The 25,829-nt window shown below is 40.8% G+C and overlaps 1 non-coding gene and 1 pseudogene across 1 annotated transcript; one reads left to right on the top strand and one right to left on the bottom strand.

Annotated features, from left to right (window-relative positions):
* The first annotated feature begins 20,272 nt into the window (after nucleotides 1-20,272).
* On the top strand, nucleotides 20,273-21,087 carry LOC103720697 (early nodulin-like protein 21 pseudogene; annotated as a pseudogene).
* Nucleotides 21,088-23,059: 1,972 nt separating this feature from the next.
* Nucleotides 23,060-23,150, bottom strand: TRNAY-GUA (transfer RNA tyrosine (anticodon GUA)). The gene is given in 2 exon segments: nucleotides 23,060-23,095; nucleotides 23,114-23,150. It is a non-coding gene; the product is annotated as a tRNA-Tyr (tRNA).
* Nucleotides 23,151-25,829: the final 2,679 nt, after the last annotated feature.

The raw sequence follows: 25,829 nt of genomic DNA, 5'->3' as shown, positions 1-25,829 counted from the left end.
ACAGCAAGTCAGCAACTGAACTAGCTTTCCATGGCACATAAAAGCAGTATTGCAGTCATGCCATTGATATACAGGGATCTCCATATGGCCGCAAATTAGTTTTCAGATCTTCAGTTCCAAGCATTGATCCTTATGGAGATGCATTTGTGATAGTAGTTCATACTTTCTGAAGCGCGTAGCAATAAAAAACATGCAACAATTATATTTACGAATCACCTTAGAATATTGAAGTACTAATACCACAAGCAGCTGCATAACATTTTTTCTAATAATGCCGAAGTCCAAAATTCCTGCAGTAGATAGCATGTTGATGTAACATATAAATAATCACCATAATGTCGACTAGTATATTTAAAGCAGACCACAAATAGTTGCTGATGGTTATTTGTAGTTTCAACTGCGATCTGTGTTTTGCTACTGGCCGTTCAAGATTTCAACCTAGTTCATTAAAATGTCTTGTTTTCCATCTGGAATCTACCATGGTAGTGTTGGACGAAACTTTATACATCACCTTCATCCACTGTTAGATATAGTTAGCAAAATGATCATTTGGATTTTCTGAAACAGTTCACAACAAATGATCGATCCTAGCGATGATAATTGCATGATATAGCCAAACATAAAGTTTTTAAATGTTACACATCGCGGTATACAAGTTCACAAATGCATATATTAATAAACCAAAGGCTTGTGCCAGTTATTTAAATTACCCCAGTCTAACAAATTGTGACTATCCTCAACTTGGACGCCAACCAAGTTGAGGTGGCGAACATAAATGGCTCTAAACTGGGCCATGAAGTCAAACTAAGCCTGTTTGACTGAAATAAATCTTGTTTAGGGGATGGAAATAGGTTTAGTGCCCCTGAAATTTCATCATAACCTAATATAAACAGTTGGTTTGGATCTAAAGTCTGCATTCAAATTCTATTTGTGGTCGGATCGAGATCTTCCATGATGTCAACCAGGCCTAATCTAGTACAACATAGAAAATGAATCAAATTTCTCTATATTAAAGTCGATGTAGCATCATAAGCTATATATATATATATATTACGTATAAATGTAGTAGGTATGTGCATATGTGCGCGTATGCATGGGTTTGTACATCTGCATATATGTATATACGTACATATGTATGTACGGTACTTGCAGTTTTACATGATTTCTATTTTTTTTTTCTTTGTGAGACATTAATCTGGCAATAAGATATATAAAAAGTTGGACATGCACAAGTTCACCTGAGAATAACCCCAATCCGAGGAATTTAACTCGCTACTGATAAAAACTTAAAACTACACGACCAACTCCATGTCTCCATTGGTAGATGCTTCCCATTTCACCTTCACAGATCCATCTTTAACAAATTAATACACCTTGCTCAGTTCAGCTTTTACAGAGAAATAAAGAGAAGATCAATAAATTAGAAACAAAAGTTTCTATCAAAGCAAAATAGCAAATATTAATTTTATTTTTGTTTTCATTAAAAATAAGAGAGAGGGAAAAAAAGAAGAAGAACAAACAACAAGCAAACACGACCACCACCAACTTATCGCATGGGACTGCAGCCATGGAGGCTTCCTTTCCACCTGCCCAAGACTATCCCAAATAGAGTTAATACACGTTTCCGGAGAAAACCCACTGCAATAAACAAAAATAGGGACTGATTTGATGAAATCCTCACCTCGAGTCCTTGATCGGATGACTGCGAATGCAAGAGCAAAGCAGCTGATATCAGGAAGTGATATGCACCAAAAGAAGACTAAGGCTTCAGAAAAAGCGCAGGCAAAAACTCTAGAGACGGTGATGACAGAAAGAGAAGAGAGCACAATCCCCCCAAGAGCGAACCCGCTTCTTTCGCCAATGTCAGGCTGTGCTCTCTCTCTTCTGTCATCTTCTTTCATCTAGGGTTCCACCCTTTTGCATCCTGTATTAGAAAGTTATACCACCATCAAAATATGGAAAATGACATGCATGCATCCATGTGGAATGCATGACACATATTGAATTAAGAGTTGACATCAAAGGCATTTAAAGTACATTCATTGAAGCAGCCATCAGGTTAATGCATAGAGACCATGAAACAAACCCATCCTATTCCCACACATCACCACAACCAAGGGAAAGATATCCACAGTCAAAGTTGTTTTGTTTTTTTTTTTTTATGGAAAAGTCAGGGTTAAGTGCAGGAATCCACGTATCTCTATTATATATATATTGTTCATGCTTATAATATGAACATGAATTTCATGTTATGCATGTGTATATTTATTTTTCTTTACATTAGTTTTCTATTCATCTAAACGTTTGATGTAAAACCATGTGCTCTTTATCAAAAAGAAAAAAAAAAAGAGGAAACTATATGCTTGTTATGTATGTATACATGCATGCATGGATGCTAATAAATATGAATGAAACTAATCTACTAGTGAAAACTTTTGTTTACCTTGTGAATGCTGCGGAAACTCCCCTGCGATTGTTGACTTCTTAAGGTTTAGACTAAAACCAACAAGTAACATACCATTACATCATAATCTTTAAAATTTCCAAACCAGAGAGGAGGAAATAGAGAATATTCCAGAAAATTAGTTTTGAAGACGATGCCATCATTCTGCTCACAAAAGGAAGTATGCAACCATTTTTCTATACTGAAACGTTCGATCATTCCATGTTCATATAGATTAATCATAATAGCTGCAAGTAAAAGATTAACAGAAAGAAATATTGTTTCGAAGTACCCAATCGTTTGCATGTACTGAAAGATCTTTCCATGTTTATACAGATTAACCTATGAGATGCTAGCTATATATATATATATATATAAACTAAAGAAAGAAACGTTTTAAAGTATGGAAAACTAATTAAAGACATGAAAGTGAAAACTGGTTGTTTTGAAGTGGTTAGAACCATTTTCTCAAAAAACAAAAACATTCTTATTTTGATTGTATGTATCAACAAGGAATTTAATAAAACTACATAAAATCAAACAATGATGTTTTGAACGAAAAACCTGAAAAACAAATAAACACCACCACCATACTATTCAAAATGAACAGAAAAGTAGAAAGAGAGGAAGAATAAGAAAGAACCAAAGAAACAGCCAAATAGACAAGCAAGTCACATGAACCATACAGAGAGAGAGAGAGATAGAGATGCTTATATAGACAATTTGATGAGAGGCTAGAACTGGTTTACAATTTAAAATGGCCATATAGGAGGCCCTTCTTATATAGACATTCTGATGAGAGGTGGTGACGGTTTACAGTCAGAAAATAACCGGCTAAAACCGGTCAAGTAGTGGTCCTGCCCAGGGTGCGAAAAGAATGCAACTGACTCGTTTTTGGTCGCAGGTGGGCAGTGGCAGCCGTGGGGGGAGAGAGAGAGAGAGAGACCATCCGGAATTGGTTACGGTTATGGGTTGGCAGCCTTTAAATGCGCTCCCGAAACGGCCTTTTTGGCCAGAGGGGGGGTTTAATTAGAAGGCAGGGAGGGGAAGGAGGCCATTAATGGTGGGCTAAAATTAGAGGTTGTGATGGTGACCGGCTGTCGCAGGTTGCCAGGTGGGGGACCCTGTTCGGACTCCACGAGGAAGCAGTCAGATGTTGCATCATGGGCCAACTTCCATGTAACAAAATTCGTGACCCTCACATTTGGATTGAGGTGGCCATTGGTTTTCTTTCTCCTTTTTCACAAGATTTTAATAACGACAGCATAATGGAAATAATGCCTCCTTATTTGTCTCTAGCTAAATTGGATTATCTAGGGTTAAGATAGATACTTAAAAAATAAAAGGTAATAAATAATCTTAGAATGATATTATTTTACAATTATCATGTAAATAGGAAAAAAAGTATCTTCATGAAATCTTATTTTGAAAAAATATATGACAGCATACACGTTTTTTATTTTTCTATGAATTAGCTAGATGCATATTCATATTTTGCGGATCATACCATCTTATTCTATTAACGATATCAACATGAATTGAGAATCCTAATTTTATTATTTTATGTTATCAATGACATTAGCGTTCAAATGAAAGTTTCCAAAACCTTTTTTCTTGGGGCTGGGGAGTGTGTGTGAAAGTGATGTAGGCTTGAATAATTTGGCAGCAATATTGAATGCCAAGTCATGCAAGATATCTATCATATTGGGCGATCATTTATGTTTACCAAAAAATTTAATGGTGGCCACCTTTTGTTTTCTTTTCTCTTATTTCAAAAGATTTCACTAAAAGACTTGCTATATAATCATTTGTGAAAGATTGTAATGGAAATAGTATTAGTTGTTACTTATCCAGTTCTGCTGTAGCTAAATTGGGTTTATCTAGGATTAAAATAAAGACTTATAATGACTATCAATAGGTAACATAATAATAAAAATAGTTAATAATAGCAGAACAATATCATCTAACAACTTTCATGGAAATAGGGAGAAAAGTATCTTCATTAAGTTTGATTTCTTACCAAAAATATTGCAACATAAAGATTTTTATTATTCCAAGAATTAGCTAGATATATTCATATTTTGTGGATAACACCATCTTATTCTGTCAGCAACATTGACATGAATTTATAATCTTAATTTTTATTTTCTAGGGGGCGTTTGGTATGGGGTGATTGTCCTAAGATTAAGGGTGATATGGGTGGAGGTGATGAGATCACTACGTTTGGTTGCACCACGGTGATCCTACGTGGTGGTGATCTTAAATCACCTCCACTCCTCAAATCACCCCCAACTCGGTGATGGGATATCCGTCCTTGAGGTCGGAAATCCAAGATCACCCCAGGGCAGTGATCCTAGGTTGAAAGTTAAAGATAAAAATACCCCTCAAGTTAGCAAAAAAATTGATATATCAATATACCATCAATATATTATGTCAATGTTATATATATTATTATGTTGATATTATATATTATATTAATGATATATATTATATTATAATATATTACTAATCATATTATTGTCCTATTATTATTGAAGGATAATTTTAAATTCTAATATACATATATTATTATATTTTATATTTATATAATGAAAATATTTAATATATTACTATATTACTCCTATTTACCTTATTTTTCTAATCAAAATAATTATTAGTATTACAAAAATCTATTATAAGTATAAATAAAAATATTAATTCTATAATGAAAAATAACATATTTTTATAAGATTAATAATTTATCAGAGTAATAAATATATTTTTATAGAATATACCAATAATTAATATATTGATAAATATATTAATATTTTATTATAATACATTTTATATGATTAATAAATATATGATAAGGGCTACTAAAAGTAGAATATGTGACAAAATTATGGAGCTATTACGGAAATTAGTATATTGACTTACATTTTTAATTCATGAGAATTAAAAATACTTAAAAAATCCATCTAAGATATATCAAGGGTATTTGTGATATTACGTAGTCAGTAATCTTGGATCCCCGTATCATACCAAACAAGTACTCATGGATATCCAGAAATTTTTAATCACTGGACCATGACCTACTAAACACATTGATCTTAGATCACCGGGGATCAAATCACCCCAGTATTCAAATCACCGGGGATCTTAGATCATTGTGGTGATCCTGTTGGGGTTACCAAACGCCCCCCTAATGTCATCAATGGCGTTATGGTACAATAAGTGAAATTTTCCAAAAGTTTTTTTTTTTTGGCGGGGGGTTGGGGGGGGGGTGTGAAAGCGATATAGGCTTGAATAGTTTGGCAGCAATGTTGAACATGAAGTGTGAAGATCACTATCAATGTTTGTCTCAAGATTAAATGATGATGGCCATTCATTTTCTTTTTTCTTTTTTTGCAAGATTTCAATAACAAACTGGCTCCATAATCATTATTTTCTATTGAAATGAAAATAGTACCCGATACTTATCCATATCTACTCTAGCTATATTAGGTTTATCTAATATTAAATAAAGACACAATGACTATTAATAGCTATTGTTATAAAAAATAATTGATAATAACATCACAGTATTATTTTACAATTCTCATGGAAGTAGGGAGAAAAGTATCTTAATGAAGTTTGATTTTGAAAGATATATAATAGGATAAACCAAATTTCTTACCCAAAATTTGGCAGCATAAACATTTTTATAATTATTCCATGAATTAGCAAGATACATAATATCCTTGTTCCATTAGCAATGTTGACATGCACTAAGAATCTTAATTTAATTTTTAAATGTTATCAGTGGCATTAGGGTTGAAATAAAATTTTCTAAAAGTTTCTTCTGTGGGGTTGTGAATGTGATGTAGGCTTGTCTAGTTTGGCAATAATGTTGAATACGAAGTACGAAGATCACTATCAGGACTTTGGGTACCTCTTCAATATGATAATTTATATTTATCCAAAATTCAACTCACACACTAATCCAGACTTATGGCAAAATGAATGGTCTCACTAGTTGTCACGCCCCAGATCAGGCCTGTGACACAGCCGTGCTACCGCCAGCTACTGCCCACAGTAACACAAAGCCTCATTAATAATTCATATAGAAGTAACATTTCATTTATAGAGTATTTTTCTAAAATAGAACCGTACAGAGATCTAAATTTGCACATCCAAAATAGATTTTTCAAACTAAAAATCTTGGGGCTCTTTGCTCCTAGCAACACTATATATTTGGAAAAAAAAACAACAGAGATTATATGAGCTATGCGGCTCAGTAAGTAATCATGTACTATCTTATTGGATCAAGTATAATAATTCATATGCCAATGCATCATTTAAAAAAGATAACAATTATAGCAAAATACAGTATTTCATAGATGATATACTCAAAACGGTCATAAAGCAATGTATGTCCAATCACGCGAGTTCATAAATATAGCTATGCATCATAAAACTTTACCATTATTCCATACTTTAAAATCCGTGCTCTCAGATGGTAGTGCAACTATGGCCGCTCTTATTTCCACGGCAAGGCCTTTACCAACTATTATTGTCCGTTGGTGGGGTCATATGCCGAGCTATTATTACCCACTGGCGGGGGTCGTATGCCAAGTTATTATTATCCACTGGCAGAGGTCATATACCGAGCTACTGTTACCTGCTGGCGGAGGTCATACATAGCAATATGAGAGTTCATAAATCATATCATGCTTTTTATAAATCTTACTTCATAAGTATATTGAAAGATGAATAATGATATTGTAATATGTAAATTCCATGATCATGCTGCAAACTTCATTTTTCATGCAATCTATCATAATCATAATTCATACCCAATCACATATTTATGAAGGAATGTTGTTTAATCAAATTATGAATCACATGCAATCGTGACGGTAACCCATTAATTCGCCCAGTCACATCACAGGTAACCCTGCCACTCCCTCTATAAAAAGAGGAGCTTCTCTCTCTAAAAGGGAGCTTCTTCCTCCCAAGGGAGGGCTTCGGACTTTTACATACAGTCCATCTCCTTCTCCAAAATTAAGCCCCCCTCTGACTTAAGCATCGAAGGGCCGGCGCCGGAAACCCCGGCCACCGGCTTTTTGCAGGTCCCCCAGAGGATACAGCCCGCCGACGTACCGCCACCCACCATCCCCGCACCGGAGCTCCTCCTCCTCGGTCCACAGTCGCCCCCGGGTCCAATTTTCAGCAACAGTTGGCGCTAGAGAAAGGGACCGAGTTGCGGCCATGAAACTAAGGAGCAGAGGAGTCTTTAATGCCTCTCGGCATCATGCTCCAAGTTCCGGATGCTCAGTCCAGAATTCACCACCAAGACCTTCGATAGATCAAGTTGCACAAGTCCAACCCGAGCAGTTCGACGCGCTGATGCGGCAAGTCCAAGCGCTAGCCATTGCAGTCCAAAGCCTGCAACAAGTGGAGGCCCCTCCTGTGCCGCCTCCACGGGTTCACCTCAAGTGGAGGAAGAAACTTTCACCCGAGCCATCTCAAATCAGGCACGGCTCCCGCTGCAACGATGTGGGACGTGGGGGGAACCAGTAGCCCGAGTCTCACGCCAACAAGTTGGAGGGGAAGAAAAATAAAAGCTGAGGTTTAGAGGAGGAGAATTATGGAGCTTTAAAATGGGACTATAAGCCTCTGTGGCAAAAGGACGACGCCCGCGACGTTGCTCTCCTTCAAAGCGTCGCCATCACCGAAGCCCCCGCCGAGCTCAGAAAGCCGCCGAGCACAGAAGGCCGCCGAGCACAGAAGGCCGTCGAGCACAGAAGGCTGCCGAGCACAGAAGGCCGAGCTCAGAAGGCTGCCCAACTCAGAAGGCTGCCGAGCTTAGAAGCCCGAGCTCAGAAGCCCGAGCGCAGAGCACCTCCCCTAGAAAATCAAGCCAAAGAAAGCTGGTACTAAGCCAAGTCCTGAGGGACTTCGAAGTTTGGAAGCCATCAAAATGTCTCCAAAAGGTACAGGATGCCACTTTGGCTTTAAATAATTTTAATATTTTACCTATCTCTAAGTCGGAGAATGCAAAAGACGACCTACGGGTATCTCTATCTCCAACGTCGCCCCACTCCAGGTGGGAACGCACGATCGAATTGGGTTTTTACAAAGGAAGGCCTCAAGCCAACTCATTTGAAACGGACAAGGCTATCTCCAGTCTCCATCTCCATCAAAGACCCTGACCAAACTCGAGATGCCCCATTGTTCGGCAGTGAGCCTAAGCTCCCTCGACCTCGGAAAGCGTCACCAGGTCGACAGCGAGCCCAAGCTCCCTCGACCTCGTGCTCAATCCCCCGACTAAGGTCGGGATGCCCTGCTGAGTCGACAGCGAGCCCAAGCTCCCTCGACCTCGAGAAGCGTCACCAGGTCGACAGCGAGCCCAAGCTCCTTCGACCTCATGCTCGATCCCCCGACTAAGGTCGGGATGCCCCGCTGAGTCGACAGCGAGCCCAAGCCCCCTAGACCTCGGAAAGACATTCGACGACCTTCGATGACATTCGACGCCCTTCGACGACATTCGACGACACTTCGACGACATTTTCGATGACATTCAACGTCATTCGACGTCTCCTACGACAACACGCCCCGATTTGAGTGTGGGCACCCTGCTGAGTCGACCACAAGCCAAAGAAGGCCGCTGAGTCGACCTGAAGCACTTAACTCCAACTGTATAAGAGGTACACCCTACTTGGCACGTACATCTCCATAGATATTTGGCTATATTATAGGATGATCGACAACTAGACTACTTCCTTCGCCCGAGCCAAAAAGTAGCTCGAACTCGGAAGTCGGGGGGTAGTGTTGGGGAAAAAAATGGACCACCCCACAAATACAATTGAAGTACCCAAATCCAACAGCAAGCCGAGCTCATGCAAGCCGAGCCGAGCTCAGAAGACCGAGCCGAGCTCATGCAGGCCGAGCCGAGCTCATGCAAGTCGAGCTCAGAAGGCCGAGCTGAGCTCATGCAGGCCGAGCCGAGCTTAGAAGACCGAGCCGAGCTCATGCAGGCCAAGCCGAGCTCATGCAGACCGAGCTCATGAGAGCCGAGCTTAGAAGACCGAGCCGAGCTCATGCAAGCCGAGCTCAGAAGGCCGAGCCGAGCTCATGCAGACCGAGCTCATGCAGACCGAGCTCAGAAGACTGAGCTCATGCGGGCCGAGCTCATATAGGCCGAGCTCAGATGGCCGAGCACAGAAGGCTGCCGAGCACAGAAGGCCGAGCACAGATGGCCGAGCTGACCTCAAAAGGTCGACCTCATCGTCCACATACTGCGGCCATGCCCTGCAGCAGCCTCATCGTACTATGCTTTACTTGCAAGCCATGCTACGACATATCAATCAGGGATCATACCCTGCTACGACTGTCAACGCCTCACCATTTCCAAGAATGGACTGCACTGCGCGCCACAAGCAAGCTCTGGCTGCGCGCCATCTCCTCCCACGATGGGAACGAGCCATCCATGGCAACTCATTACTTCACACGCCCACGTCCAATCGTGACGGTAACCCATTAATTCGCTCAGTCACATCACAGGTAACCCTGCCACTCCCCCTATAAAAAGGGGAGCTTCTCCCTCCAAAAGGGAGCTTCTTCCTCCTAAGTGAGAGCTTCGGACTTCTACATACAGTCCATCTCCTTCTCCAAAATTAAGCCCCCCTCTGACTTAAGCATCGGAGGGCCGGCGCCAGAAACCCCGGCCACCGGCTTTTTGCAGGTCCCCCGGAGGACACAGCCCGCCGACATACCGCCACCCGCTATTTCCGCACCGGAGCTTCTCCTCCTCGGTCCGCGGTCGCCCCCGCGTCCAATTTCCATCAACAATATGCTTGATCCTACTTTTGTGAAATACATCATAACAAGAATATATTTTTTTATTTCATACTTACGATTAAATAGTGATTTAAAAATCAATAAGATTGTGCCAGGATTACTTACCTCGATTCGCTCCCAGAACCTTAATCTCGGCCAACAATGCTCTGTATCTATCAAATGATTAAAAATGAATTATCCACTGTTCTTTGACCCAAAACTACTTATCATGTAGAGAGAGGGGGTACACCCTAAAAATAACTTCTCTCTTCTAATTCTATTTCAATATCTATATTGTTTATCTATTATTTTAATTCTCTATCTACTTATTCACTATTTATTTAGGTATTTTCTTTTTCTTTTCTTTTCTTTTTTTTTTCTTTTTCTTCTCTTCTTCTCTCCAGAACTCTCTCAAATCTTCTCCTTCATTTCTTCTTCCGCGAAGGGAGGAGGGCGAGCTCGGGAGGGGCCAGGCCATGGCCAGCGGGACTCATGGCCGAGCCCACGGCTCCCTTGGTCGTGCCTGCGGCCGATGCCTGTGGCACTCTCCTCCCTAGCTTTGAGGGAGTAGCTGCGACCAACCCCTGCTCCGGCACTTCCGTTGTTGGTTCAAGAAATCCCTGAGGAAGGAGGAGAATGGTGAGAAGGTTCTACAAATAGGAGAATTTCGGGGGCGGTGGTAACCGCTTTAGCTGCTGGGCATCTGTCCTCCCTTCCGCCTGGCAGCTGGACCCCCTCCCTCCTCTCCGAAGTAGGAGGTGGTGTGGCCTCCAGATAGGCTGCCGACCTTGGTCCAGGTCGGCCCATCTGGCAACCCAGGCCCAGTAGTCACATTCTTCCCTTTTTTAAAAAAAATTCGTCCTCGAAATTTACATACTTAAGTTTTCAAAAAGCTGTGGATGCCTCGCACACATTTTCTCTTCAAGTTCCCATGTGGCCTCTATCTCTGAGTGGTTGCTCCACTGTACTTTCACATAGGGAATGGTGCAACGTCTCAAAATATGTTCCTTACGATCCATGATACGTAGAGAAAACTCTTCATAAGTCAAATCTCTATCTATTTGTAGTGGCTTATACTGCACCACATGACTGGGATCTGATATGTATTTCCACAGAAGAAAAATATGGAAGATGTTATGTACACTGGACAACTCTAGTGGCAAGGTCAATCGGTAAGCAACCTCTCCTACCTTAGTCAGAATCTCAAAGGGGCCAATGTAGCAAGAATTTAGCTTACAATGTCTTCCAAATCTCATGACATCTTTCGAGGGTACAATGCTCACCAGTACCCCATGTAGGCGCACAATCTCATCAACGCACCTCCGTGCCAACCCTAAAGAGTAAAAAGTGAGCGAACTTTGTGAGGCGATCAACAATCACCCATGCTGCATCATTTTTCTTTGTTGTCCTTGGAAGCCCAGTAACAAAATCCATAGTAATATGCTTCCATTTTTATTTTGGTATCTCTAGTGGCTCCAGCAAACCGGCAAGCCTTTGATGTTCGGCTTTCACCTGTTGATTTACCAAGCACTGAGCTACAAATTCAGCTATCTTCCTTTTCATGCCATTCCACCAAAAATGCTTCCTTAAATCTCTATACATTTTAGTGTTACCAAAATAAATAGATAACCGGGACTGGTGAGCTTCCTCCAAAATCTCTCTCTTCAAGTCAACATCTTTTGGTACACACAGTCTACTGCCAAATCATAGAGTACCATTTAGGTAAATCCTGAGTTTGGGTCGCAACCCTCTTTCTGCATCTTCTTTAAGCTGACATAAGTGGGCATCAGTCTGTTGGATAGTCTTGATTCTCTCAAGCAATATCGGTTGCACCATTAGACTAGCCAGCATTCCCCCAGCACTTGTAGCAGTCACCTCAATCTGCATCATATTGAGATCTTTTACAATTTGCTTTTGAGTGGTGAGTAGCGCTGTGGTGCCTACCGTTGACTTTCTACTGAGAACATCAGCCACCACATTAGCCTTTCTCAAATGATATTTTATGCTTAAGTCATAATCTTTCGGCAGCTCTAGCCATCTCCTCTACCTTATATTAAGCTCCTTTTGTGTAAATATGTATTTTAAGCTTTTATGATCAGTAAAGACTTTACATGGCTCTCCATATAGATAGTGCCACCAAATCTTTAGAGCAAAGACTATCTCTGCCAATTCTAAATCATCTGTTGGATAGTTCTGCTCATAGGGATGTCTAAAGGAATATGCCACTACTTTATCATTTTGCATCAATACACAACCCAACTCTTTTTTGGAGGCATCACTGTAAATGGTGAAACTCCCAGAACTAAATGGTAGGGTGAGAATAATAGCAGATACTAGTCTCCGCTTCAACTCTTGAAAACTCTGCTCACATTACTAACTCCATTCATACTTTGCTCGTTTCTGAGTCAAACGAGTCAAAGGAGTGGCTATCTAGGAAAATCCTTCCACAAATCTCTGGTAATATCCAGCCAAACCCAAGAAGCTTCTGATCTCAGTTACATTAGCAGGGCGAGGCCAGTTGACCACTGCTTCAATCTTCTTTGGGTCTACTGAAATTCCATTCATGGAGATCACATGCCCAAAGAATGCAATGCTATCTAGCCATAATTTACATTTGCTCAGCTTGACATATAACTTCTTCTCCCATAAAGTTTGTAGCACTAACCTCAAATGATTTTCATGCTCTTTCTTGCTCTTGGAATAGACTAGTACAATGAGTACAATGACAAACTGATCCAGAAACTGCTTGAAGACTCTATTCATCAGGTCCATGAAGGCAGCTAGAGCACTGGTTAGTCCGAAAGGCATAACCAAAAATTCATAATGATCATACCTGGTCCAAAATGCTGTCTTGGGCACATCTTTAGCTTGGATTTTAATTGATGATAACTAGACCACAAATCTATCTTTGAGAAGACTTGTGCACCTTGCAGCTGGTCAAACAGATCATCAATTCGTGGCAAGGAATACTTATTCTTCATAGTTACCTTGTAGCTCCCTATAGTCAATACACAGCCTCATGCTCCCATTCTTCTTTTTCACAAACAAGAAGGAGCTCCCCATGGAAAGACACTAGGCCAAATGAATTTCTTCTCTAAAAGCTCTTGTAATTGGACCTTCAATTCTTTCAGTTCAGTAGGGGCCATCCGGTAAAGAGGCTAGGAGATTGGTCCAACTTCCGGCACGAGATCAATCTTGAAATCAATCTCCCGATCTGGAGATAGCCCGGGTAGTTCATCAGGGAAAACATTTGGATATTCTTCCACAACAGGAATATCTTCCAACCTTGTTTCTATTTGATTATCTACCACATAGGCTAAATAGGCCTGACACCCCTTTCTTAATGCCTTACTTGCACACATAGTAGAAATAAAATGTAAAGTGGACTTACTTTGTAAGGGTGTGTCGCCTTGATAAAATACTACTCTCTTTTTGAAACAGTCTATATGAGCATGATACTTGGATAGCCAATTCATCCTCAAAATGATGTCAAAATCTTGCATATCTAGTTGTATTAAGTCTGTCTCTAACTCTCTTTCTCCTATCTGAATTATGCAATTCTTGAATATAATGTCAGCAACTATCATTTTCTGAAGGAGTGTAGAACATATAGCGGCTCTTCTAATTTCTCAAGTATGTAGTGTAAAGATCTAGATAATTTGGCATATACAAAAGAATACGTAGAGCCATAATCAAATAGTATAGATGCATCAACTAAGTTGATGGAAATAGTACCTATCACAACACTATCGCTAGCACTAACATCCTCTAAGCATGGGGATCACCAGTCTAACCTTGACATCTTCAAAAAATTATAGTGCAACAAACATTTCTTCCATTTCTCGAATTCAAGTCTCGGCAGCTAAGTGATCAGCTCCACCATCAAACATAGGAGGATTCAGCCTCTGAAACCTCTCATAGTAGGAGTCTGTAGACAGTGCAGGTGGGGAAGTTGCTTGCATCTACTGTTGCTGCGAGAGAAACTGAGCTACTACCTAGCAAACACCAGTAATGTTTGCCTAAGTGGTTGTAGAGGTAGGAGCTTGCTCAACCGGCCCACTGGTAGCTCCTTTCGCGGTAGCTCTTGCCCTTCTCTTTTTAGCCACTATTTTGGCTAAAGTCTTCTGCTCCTTGGAGCTCATTTTTGCCTAAAAAATGTTGCTATTAGTCAAAGAAAATAGCTAAGATTTTATTTAATTAATTAATTAATTAAATTAAATTATTTATTTATATTCTTATTAAACAACTAGTTAAACCAAATCTAACTATCCCTCTTACTAACCCCATGATCAAACCTATTGCTCTGATACCACTCACTGTCACGCCCTAGATCAGGCTCATGACACGGCCGTGCTACTGCAAGCTACTGCCCACAGTAACACAAAGCCTCGTTAATAATTCATATAAAAGTAACATTTCATTCATAGAGTATTTTTCCAAAATAGAACATTTTAGAGCTCTAAATTTGTACATCCAAAATAAATTTTCCAACCCAAAAATCTTCGGGCTCTCTCCTCCTAGCAACCCTATATATCTGAAAAAAACAATAGGGATCATATGAGCTATGTGGCTCAGTAAGTAACCGTGTACTATCTTATTGGATCAAACATAATAATTCATATGCCAATGCATCATTTAAAGAAGATAATAATTATAACAAAATAAAACATTTCATAGATGATATACTCAAAACAGTCATAAAGCAATGTATATCTAATCACGCGAGTTCATAAATATGGCTATGCATCATAAAACTTTGCCATTATTTCATACTTTGAAATCCATACTCTCAGATGGTAGTGCAACTATGGTCACTCTTATTCCCATAGCAAGGCCTTTACCAACTATTATTATCCGTTGGCGGGGTCATATGCTGAGATACTATTATCCGCTGGTGGAGGTCGTATGCCAAGTTACTATTACCCACTAGCGGGGTTTACATGCCGAGCTACTGTTATCTGCTGGCAGGGGTCATACAGAGCAATCTGAGGGTTCTTAAATCATATCATGCTTTTCATAAATCTTATTTCATAAGTAGATTGAAAGATAAATAATGAAATTGTAATGGGTAAAATCCATGATCATGCTGAAAACTTTATTTTTTATGCAATCTATCATAATCATCACATATTCATGAAGGAATGCAATTTAATCAAATTCATTAATCACATGCAATCATATGCTTGATTCTACTTTTGTGAAAATAAATCATAACAATTATATATTTCTTTATTTCATACTTACAATTAAATAGTGATTTGAAAATTAATAAGATTGTGCTAGGGTTACTTACCTCGGTTCGCTCTCAAAATCCTAATCTTAGCTAACGAATGCTTCGTACCTATCAAATGATTAAAAGTAAATTATCCACTATTCTTTGACCCAAAACTATTTATTATGTAGAGAGAGGGGGTACGCCCTGAAAATGACTTCTCTCTCTCCTATTTCTATTTCAACATCTATAATATTTATCTATTATCTTAATTCTCTATCTACTTATTAACTATTTATTTATGTATTTTTTTTTTCTTTTCTTTTCTTTTTTTTCTTTTTTTTTTCTTTTCTTTTTCTTCTCTTCTTCTTCTCTCTAGAACTTTCTCCCGAATCTTCTCCTCTCTTTCTTCTTCCGCGAAGAGAGGAGGGCAAGCTCGGGAGGGGCCAGGCCACGACCGGCAGCACCTGCAGCCAATGCCCGCGGCCGGGCCTACAGCTTGTGCCTGCAGTCGAACCGAGGCCGACAGCTCCCGCGACTTCCGTGGCTGCTCCCCACGACGCCAGCGACACTCGTGGCCGCACACTGGTGAGTCCCCTCTTCCCTCTCTTCTTATTTCTTTCTTTCTTCCCTTCTTCTTTTCTTTTTGTCTCCCTTCTTTTCTTCACCGAGGCCCTCTGCACCACCAAAGAGAAAGAAGGGGATGGGACTTCGGCCCAACTACAGCACCCGGTCGAGAGCCGTGGAGTCCCTCCTCTATTTTATTTTGGAAACAGGGAAGAAGAAAGCAGGGAAAAAATAACTTGATCAGGGGGCTGACTTAGCTCCGGGGAGTAGCTGCGACCACTCCTGCTTCGGCACCTCCGTTGCTAGTTTAAAGAATCCCTGAGGAAGAAGGAGGAGAACGGTGAGAGGGTCCTACAAATAGAAGAATTTTAGGGGAGGTGGTAATCGCTTTAGCGGCTTGGCATTTGTCCTCCCTTCCGCCTGGCAGCTGGACCCCCTCCCTCCTCTCCGAAGCAGGCGATGGTGGCCTCTAGATGGGCTGCCGACCTCGGCCCAGGTCGGCCCATCTGGCGGCCCAGGCCCAGTAGTCACACTAGTCGTAATTGACATGCAATAGTACATGAACTTAGGGGTTATTGTGTCTAATGCAGGCACTTAACATAGAATGTAATATATCACTCAAACATTCGTACATAGAAGCCATGTTGGTCTATTGCAGAAGTGGGAAAACATGGCACATCACATCAAGTTTTGTATCTAAGTGCAAAGGTTTGCCACTGGATTAATGGAGCCATCATTGCAAATCCTAACCAAAGCCATTCAAGAAGTGATATGTGGCGAATATTATGAAGTTGCACATTTGGCAAGAAACATGACTGCAAGTTAAGTTATTGTTAGTGGAGCATGGCCTATCAATTTTAATGCGAAAGAATGAGCACACATTGGGCACATCAATAAGCCCATCCATCACAAATTAATCACATAGGAAACACTACCATCAACTTGGTCAAACACCATGATGAACAAGATCACCTCACTCAGTATAACAGCTACGTACATAGCGCAAAGGCACAAAAGAACCTCCCCAATACATCAATAACAAAAATTATATTTATTCTTATTTAAGTCCAAATGCCTCTTATTATGTTAGCTTACAACCATTCTCAAGACTGGAGGTCTGTCTTGCTTTCACAAACCCATGGATGTATTTGGATGGTCCCCCATGCAATGATAGTCTAATCTGATGTGAGTTTTATTCATCCTTTTTGTCTTTCCTTGGCATGCCTCTTATGCATGCATCTAGCTAGTATATTTTGCTTCTACTAGAAATCATGAAAGTCCTCTGCATTGAAACGTTGAACCTAAAAAACTTGTTTGTTGGTTCATCAGTGGACCTTGTGTGGGAAGGCCTAACCCAGCATACCAACTACTCATATACATCTAACATGATAGATTACGTGCGCATGGGATCGACAATTTTTTAAAAATGATTGGATGCCATTAATTGAGAAAATTGAATTAAGTATTTATTAAATTAATTTAATTTTATAATATCTTACATTTTTCTAACAATATTTTTACTTTTTCATCATTGGTAACTCCAAGAATTGATGGAGTTTAGCCTTATTTTATCTGAAAGAGTAACATTTTGATTGTTAATAGTTATGTTTGGTAACTTCCGTTATATGGAGAGTGGTTTTTATGGAAAAGATTGAAATGCATTCTTAGTTATCAACCTTATAGACTTTAGTTTTGCTTTCTTGGGCAAATGGTGGTAAAGAATTTTCTTAGTGAAAGAGTATTGATCAGAATCATATTATTTTAGGATCTTAATACCAAAAAAGGAGATCACTTTACAAGTAATTATATGACCCTCAACGCTGGTGGCAAAAGAAGCACTATGTAATAGCTAATTGGTAAACCCTTATCTCATTTGTATATAATGAGCATTATTTGCCATTCTAGACCCAAGTATTTAATCTTGCCCTCATCTATTCAAGCAAACTTCCTCTGGTGATGGTAGGTTCATATTCTCCATGATCCCTGGTTCTCAGCTCTTCCTCTTATTTGGATTCTCAAAACATCGACTTTGGTAGCTTGGAGAATATGAGAGTTATGAATCTCTTCTCAGATGCTGAAAGGAAATGAAATTATGTTACTCTAATAGTTGGTGAGGGTTGGATTGGAAGAATCCTCTCCATGGCAATCCTCGCATCATAGTATCCGGATAGGTTAGGTTGGGAAGGCTCTATTTGCTCCAAAGTTAAATCTAAAGACTTGCACAAGCTGCTATGGCCAACTCCTTTGGTGGTCAAAGATATTGCTTGTGTTTGGAAACTTAGGATTCATCCAAGAGTTGCCCTTCTACTTCAGAAAGTGGCTCGGAATCTCTTTCCATGTCAATAAATGCTATATCACAGAGGGATGTGTATCCCCCATCATTACCATTGTTTTCTAAGGATTGATGAGAATGTCAGCCATGGGTGCATGGCAGGTCGCCTCAAACCTTGGCACCACTTTCTAGGGTATCTAAAGGATGAGTTGCAAAGCAGTAAGGCGATCAGTAAGATGATTGTTATTTATTTTATCATCTACCCTATTTGGTTGTTTAGGAATAGTTGCATTTCTGAAGGTGTGGATCAGGTCTCCTTGATACGCTCATGAAAGCTCGATCGCACACCTCTAAATTCATTCATACTAATGATGGTCGGTGGTCCTTGGTAGCTAGGGAAAACTAGGCCTCCAAGGTATTCTATTTCACTTGAAAGCCTCCACTCCCTGGCTTCCTTGATCAATTTCGATGGCAACGTACAAGATAGTGGTGCAGGGTTCATCATTGGGGGCAGCTCAGAAAGTCATTTCTATGATATTACAGTTTCACTAGCATAGTTGAAAGGAGCTTAGAAAAACTTCGTCTATGCAGTCACAATCCTTAAATTCCAACATTGTATTGGAGGGGGGATTCCAACACTGTTATCCATTGGATGTCTGGGCCATCAGTCCTCCACGATGACTCACATGCACTTGAGAAAATTGATTTCTATGTTGGGATCATTCAAAGCAACTCATGTCTGCAGGGAGGCATTCAGTGTAGCGCCAACAATTCGTGCTGCTTCAAATGTTGCAAATCATACAGCATCAGTGATTTGGGATTCGACCCCCATCTATATATTCCTCCTTATTCGCATGATTTGTTGTACTCAGACACTAGCAGTTGTATTTGTATAAGGGCCATGTAGTCATGCCACCTTACCCCCTCCCCCCAACCCCACAACACCTCCCCCCCCCCCACCAAAAAAAAAAGGAAACAAAAGAAGAAATATTGACATGTACATAGACCTTTTATGTATAATCGATGAGGATTGTCTTTTGATAATTTGTTCGAGGATCGACCAAGTTGAAATTGATTCAAAGGGAAGAGGCAAACGATAAGTTTCCTAAATAAATTGTGCAAGAGGTATAGTTCTACGAAATCCGTACGTCACCAAAATTTGCCTAACGAAGTTGATCTGTTGGGTTCTCAGCTTGGATATGTACAGGTCTATCCTAACTGTACGTGCGTTTAGGTTAGCTTTGGTGTTGTTCATTTTGTGATATCCCTGCGCGGCTCCGATTTGTCTCAATTCTTCGGTGTCACACTGTGTCGAACTTCATATGTTGGCATTCTTACTCTTTCATAGCCAGTCCTTATAACCTCTATGCACTGCTTCCATTTTCTCTCCTCCTCAGGTCCGACATGAACTGGTTACGAGGTCTCCAGCTTTGCTCCTTGTTCTCGGGTTCCCTTTGGATCGTCCTGCATGTATGAGCTCCATATATAGCCAGGCATACCTATCCTTTGAGAAGAAGGCTATGCCGCGGCATTGCTCAATAACAACCTAGGGGTTAAAGAAACGAGTGGGGTCGCCAGACCTGGACCTGAAATCCAACATACCGGCCATAAAAGAACACATACGTACCCAACCCAAATCCAACCGGAACTCAACAACATTGACCACAAAATCTATTCACAAAGACCATATTACCCTGCTCTGACCTGTTCAACGCCACTAAACCACCTAGAAGGGTCAAGCATGTTCTACCGCACTCATCGTATCAACTGCCACCACTCTCACGTACACCCCACTCCTCCTCTACCACTCCCTTTTAGCCTCATCCAACGGAGGAAACAATACAGCCAAATTAACTGCCCCTACTACCTCCTTTTAAAACAGTCCACTTCTTCCTTCCCACAACCATTCTTCTTATCATAAACTCACAAGCCATACTGAAGCACATAGTTTCTTCTTCTCCTCTTGCTGATTCCAACAATGGCTGCTGCTGCTACTACTAGTAGTAGTTTCAACTTCATCTTCTTCCTCTCAACTTCTCTGCTGCTCCTCTCCACAATATCCGCTCATGAGTTCCGTGTCGGAGGACCGAGGGGATGGGCGATGCCCAACGGTAACGAGTCAGAGACCTACAACCACTGGGCCACGAGAAACCGGTTCCATGTCGGAGATTCCTTGTGTAAGCTGTTTGGCTTGAATAAATAGAAAATACTGCTAGATTTTGAGATAGTAGTTCATTTTAATGACGTAGGGATTACTAGCTATAGCATTTAGAAATATAAACATATTTCCAATGATGCTAAGCGACGCTAGAAAGAGTTCATTCATTGGAACACTTGCACTCATCATGGCTTCTCTTTAACATTCTAGATTTCAAGTACGAGAATGACTCGGTGCTGGTGGTGGACCACGGACACTACAACCACTGCAACACTTCAGAGCCACTCTACAAGTTTGATGATGGCAACACCACCTTCCGGTTCGACCGCTATGGATTCTTCTACTTCATCAGTGGGGAGCCTGGCCGCTGCGAGGCCGGGGAGAGGATGATCGTGCGTGTCATGGTGCACCCAGAAGTCATCAGCCCGGGCCCGGGGCTTGCACCATCTCCCCAGCCGGGTGGCGACCAGGGCACAAGCTCCAGCCCGAGCTCGGGCTCAGGTTCGGGCTCGGGCTCGGGGTCCGGCCAGCAGGGATCACCTTCGGGGTCCAATGCCTCATTCAAGACTGCTGCTGAATCTTCTGCGATCATGGCTGCCCTTGGGGTTGCCTCAGTTGTTTTGCTGTTTGCTTAGAGATATTCAGCTGTTTATTTGCTTGTTAGGGACTTTCAGAGACTTTAGATGGCTTTGTTTATGATTTGGACGGTTTAGTCATGTGTTTTGGTTTCATGGTATTGTTCTTAGTTTGGATTTGTTATTTGTTATGGGATTTCTAGTGCAATTTGGTACTTGGCTACCGTTTTAGAAACTGGATTGGGACATATATTGACCATTCTAGCTTGGCCTGTGATGGAATAATGCAGTTGACCTATGTGGTTTGTTATTAGTGTAGTGTTTTTAACCTTTTAGGTGCTTAGTTTTTTTCATGTGGACTTAAGATAGTTTGCTTGCATAATAAAACACCTAATTATGGATATTCCTCAAGCATTCAAATGTCCTCACAAAAAATAGAGATGCCATTGGCGAATTGGAGGATCAAATGCCTTGGCCACTATGAAACCAAAAGATTTCTCCACTACTATTGGACTATTAAATGCCTACCTTATGGCGTCTTAGGGAATTGTTTATGATCTAAAAGAAACAATGCAGGTACTTGTCACTATCTTCTTGTAATTTCCAACTACGAATGATGTGTCTGCCTTCACTCAAATTCCCCAGCTATGATACCCGATCTCTCCATGATTCAAAAAGTATCGCATCCTTGCAAATTCCTTAACTATTACCAGAGATAACCATAAAACACAACCTAACCAGCAAAATCAGAATGAAAGCTGAAGGAGAGGAGATTTTTCAGTATTCTAAAAGGGCCCCTGCAAAGGTGGAAGTGTGGCTGTGGCTATGCATGAATCTTACTCCTTTCTAATTACCTCGTTTCCTCAGCCAATTCGGTTCGGGTAATCACTCCCGCAGGTCACCTTCTTGGCTCCCAGGGATTTTGATCTCCGTGAGTTAGTGGCACTTTGAGTTTTTTTTTTTTGGTAAAGATGGTATTTCATATAGTTCTAACGTGAGTACATCCAACAATATCAGAAAAAAGTAAAGAGTACATAGTAGAAGGTATCTCTCCTACAGATGTCCAAATGATTTCCCCAGAATACCGGGCAACAAATGAAGCACTTTGAGTTCCTTTTCTCTCATTCGTTTGAAGGAAACATCATGGGCCTGATTTATCTGGCTTTCGTTCCATCAGATTGCTTTGCTTTCAAAATGGTGAAGTCTATTGAGTGTTGAAGAGTAACATCAAAATTTTCATCAAAAAAAAAAAAAAAAAAAACTTGTTCAAAATTCAACTTTTAGAGGCGATGCATGCTAAGGGGAGATTAGTCCCAACTGAAATATCATACTGAGAATAATCAGTATAATTTTGGTAACTTGCGCTTCATTTTCACTTGGTTGCCATTCGTTTATTAATGGCATTGCTTTTTAATGGTGAGATGATGTGTATTGATGGTAAAAAAAAAGGGTTGTCTACAACTAAAATTGTAGGAAATTCCTCCACAACTACGATATATAGAAGATTTTATTATGGAAGATGAAAATTTCAATAAGATCATATCATTTCATTGAAAGCCAGCTACCTAGCATCGAAATCTACCGTACAACCTGCTTGCAAGGATTTCTACGATAAGAGTTCTAGAAGGTTTGCATGCAATACTAATTCGCTCAAAATGCAAGACTAAAGTCATTGCATATAGTTTCCTTCCAAAAAAAATCATTGCATATAGTTATGTTCTTTTTGTAAGGATGGATAGCATAAATTATGTTTAATTAAATTTTATGTGGTAAGTAATATTGGTTATAATGCACTAAACATCAATTTGTATATGAACTTTTGATCATAGAGTTTATTTGCACTTTGTGCCTGTAGTTAGTATTTATGACATGTTTGGGATATACAAATCTAGCTTGTACTTGATGATTTACATTTTAGAGAAATAATAAGGTAAAATGTAATAAATATGAAATACAAAAAACATATTAATGAGAAAATACAATTCAATTTTCTAGTGTCTTGACAATTTGAACAAAGAGAAAAATTAAAATTTCCGACCTGCCGGATTCGAACCAGCGACCTAAGGATTCTCATCTGCAAGCAATACTACAGTCCTCCGCTCTACCAACTGAGCTAAGGTCGGCTGTGTTATATAACTTTATATCTATTATTTCTTATCATCACCTATGGCATTTCCTTCACCGTTAAAAGCATTTTAACTAAGATGATTGCCACCAACTGTACTAGATCTTATTAAGTTTGTTGGCATCGTAAGTAAAGGAGACACCACAGGGAGGATTGAAGTGTACATATATTATCAAGGTATGTACTTTGCATTAAAATTCTCATACATCAGCAACATTGCTCCCTTTTGGTCATGGTTAGTGTTGGGGTGCGGTGGGAGCCCGGGACTTAGTCCCATATCGGTTGAATTGTGCAAAGGATTGTGCCTTATTAAGGAGCGGTACACTCCTTCCCTCGCGAGGCATCTTTTTAAAGGGCAAAGCCGTGAGGGAGGCGCCCTGGAAAGACGATCTTTCCTAAAGCGGACAAAACCTCGTGCGGGGACGCAACCTTCTTTTTCTGCTCTAACAGATGGTGCGGTGAGCGTAGACTCCCCTTATGCCCGTAAAACTTTTGGGTCGTCACGAATCCTTCCCACTGGGAGGCTAGTAGAAAGGATTATGCTTTATTAAGGAGGGGTACATCCTTTCCCTTGCGAGGCCCTTTTTTAAAGGGCAAAGCCATGAGAGGGCGCTCTAAAAAGGCGGCTTTCTTCAAAGCGGACAATGCCTTGCGTGGGGATGCAACCCTTTTTTCTACTTGAACAGACAGAATTCTTACAAGGTGCAAAACTTTTTGCAAACTTTTTTTAGATTATATTGACACTCTTTTTTATGCCTAACTTCATAAAAGTTGCACAGAATCTTAGCAACTATGGCCTTTTGTTTCAATTATAGGCAATCCATCTCAACCACATTATATTGTAGGCTAAGCAGGCATACATCATATCCCTCGTCATGGGAAACATCTTCAAATTTCATTTTCCCAACATTTCAAATTTCAAACTGAGGGAAAAAAAGCCTCTAAGACCAAATTAGTGAATACCTTTGCCATCACTATCTGATCTTTTTGGGACACTACTCTTTATTTGGATTCATTCTAAAATATGTGCAATTTTTATATTACATCTACATGTCTATTTTTTTATGAAATTTCTCCCTCCCACTTCCTTTTAAATTTTCTAATGCAAGGGATTTCAGAATTCAATTTGTAAGTGTTTGACAAAGTTGGCCATGTTGAGTTAACCTAATTTGAAGTTTGTGACTATTACGGCAAAGAAATGATTAGAAACCTCTCATGTGAAGTGTTAACTAGGAACTACAAAATGTAAAAGCTTGATAATAATAAAAACCATAACCAAAACATTAGTATTGGGGGAAAACCCAAGTCGCACCGGTCCGGAGGCGCTCGCCTAAGGAGCGCCGACCAGAGAGCGCCGACCAGAGGGCGCCGACCAGAAGGCGCCCGACCCGGAAAGCGCCCGATCAGGGGGCCCCAACCTCGCAACACGGGAAAACCCAAGTGGCGCCCGACCAGAAAGGCGCCCGACCAGAAAGCGTCCGACCAGGAGACGCCGACTAGAACGCGCCGACCTCGCGACGCTCGAGTCAAGACACCCCACTGAGCAACTGGCTCGGCTCGGCACCCGGCCAGGTACCGAGCCCTAAAGACGCCTTGTCTAAATATTCGACCCCAGCCTAATCCCTTAGAGAGAATCTGACAACTAGATATCCAACTCCACCGTACTCTGTTACCGTCGTCAAGCCATTAAGGCACGTGACCTCCGCAGGCCTCCGGCACACCCGATCATTAATGCGTGTGACCCCTGCGGGCCTCCAGTGCACTCCACCATTAAATGAACACGGCCCAAGATGATCTCCGGATCACTGGACCATCAAAGCGTATGGCTCTCCCTGATCACCGGTTCACTCAGCAATTAATGCACTTGCTATCTACGAACCCCGAGCACACCACGGCCGGCGGTTGAACCACTCCAATAGGTCCGATCAACCATGACAACTCGCTGGCTCCGGTCTGATCCGGTCTCATTCTCCACAACGCCATTAATGAGCATGATCGTGCCCAATTATTACGAAGAAGACAATTTCCTCTGTCACCTCCCAGGTAACATAATATCCTTCTATAAAAGGGAACCAGGGGAAAAGGAGGAAAAGGAAAGAGAACAAACATTCTCCTCTTTTACCACACTCATATACTAGCCCCCTCCGACTTAGGCATCGGAGGGCCGGCGCCGGAGATCCCGGCCACCGGCTTCTTGTAGGACTCTCCAGGAGGACGCCACTAGCTGATGCGCCGCCGCCCACCGTTCCAGCAGCGGAGCTCCTCCCCTCTCAGCTCGTGGCCGCCCCCGGGTCCAATTTCCAGCAACAATTAGTTTAGCTAATCCGGATGAACTCTTAGAGAAAACAAGCATTATATTGGCCAACTACAAAAAAGAGCTCAGTAGATGTTTAAATGAAGCAGCTTAAGGTTGGGAGCCTGTACAGCTGCCTAGCAGTTCTAGGTGATCTTATAGAAGTTCTATATATTGTCATAATGAAGAACAAAACAAAGATGTAATATTGTGACAGAAATTAAAGAAAGGGTGTTTTGGAAATGTTAGAGAAGTCATATTTTGAATGGCAATAAAGAGAAAGATGAGCATCATAATAAGAGAACGCATTCTGCGATCAAAACATCACTTGCAAACTAAAAAATATTCACACCCTCTTCTTTCTTGTCGGAAGCACCATTAAAG

Source organism: Phoenix dactylifera, chromosome 2, assembly GCF_051530095.1.
Source record: "Phoenix dactylifera cultivar Ajwa chromosome 2, Ajwa_hap1_PhDact_Kaust_v1.1, whole genome shotgun sequence".
Lineage (NCBI taxonomy): Eukaryota > Viridiplantae > Streptophyta > Magnoliopsida > Arecales > Arecaceae > Phoenix > Phoenix dactylifera.
This window is presented reverse-complemented; position numbering and strand designations above follow the sequence as displayed.